This window comes from Octopus bimaculoides, chromosome 17 (genome assembly GCF_001194135.2).
Source record: "Octopus bimaculoides isolate UCB-OBI-ISO-001 chromosome 17, ASM119413v2, whole genome shotgun sequence".
NCBI lineage: Eukaryota > Metazoa > Mollusca > Cephalopoda > Octopoda > Octopodidae > Octopus > Octopus bimaculoides.
The window spans coordinates 32,982,818-32,983,544 of record NC_068997.1 but is presented as its reverse complement, the minus strand read 5'-3'; positions in this window follow the sequence as shown (position 1 = coordinate 32,983,544).

Sequence of the window (727 nt, the reverse complement as noted above, 5' to 3'; positions counted from 1 at the left end):
CACACACACACACACACACACACACACACACACACACACACACACACACACACACACACTTACAAAATCAATGAATTGAAATCTGCCTGTGAATGCAAGAAAATTAAAATCAAGCAATAATTATTAGCGTGTCTGAAAGAAAAGAAATATTTCCAGCAATTAAAAATTAATTTCATAGTAAATTTAATTTTCTTATCTAGGAGGTAAAATCGGATATTTATTACCATGAAGATGCCAGCAATGGACATATTTTGTCCTATTAGGGTTCTACATTTATGAATATTTCCTTCCAAAGTTTGATTGACAAGACAATACTTTTTTTTTTAATCCATGTTTTTAGCCCATTTCAGTTAGTTCCTGTTACTCTTTGACAATTGAACAAAAATTTCTGGCCAAAATTTCCTGTAACACTTTTCCTACGTTTAAAAATTGCTGGCTACTGATCCAAACAGACTTGAGAAGACTATACACTGCTAATGAAGTCCAACATGATAGAAACATAGCTGTAGAAGTCATATGGGTTGTGGCTTACTTTCTCTGACTAAAAGATGTCAATACATTGAGAATTCTGAGCGTGCGCGCGCCATTCAGTACGTGGTTACCGGTTACCTATCTATGTTACACATACATACATACATGCACGCACATCTATCTATCTATCTATCTATCTATCTATCTATCTATCTATCTATCTATCTCTCTCTCTCTCTCTCTCTCTCTCTCTCTC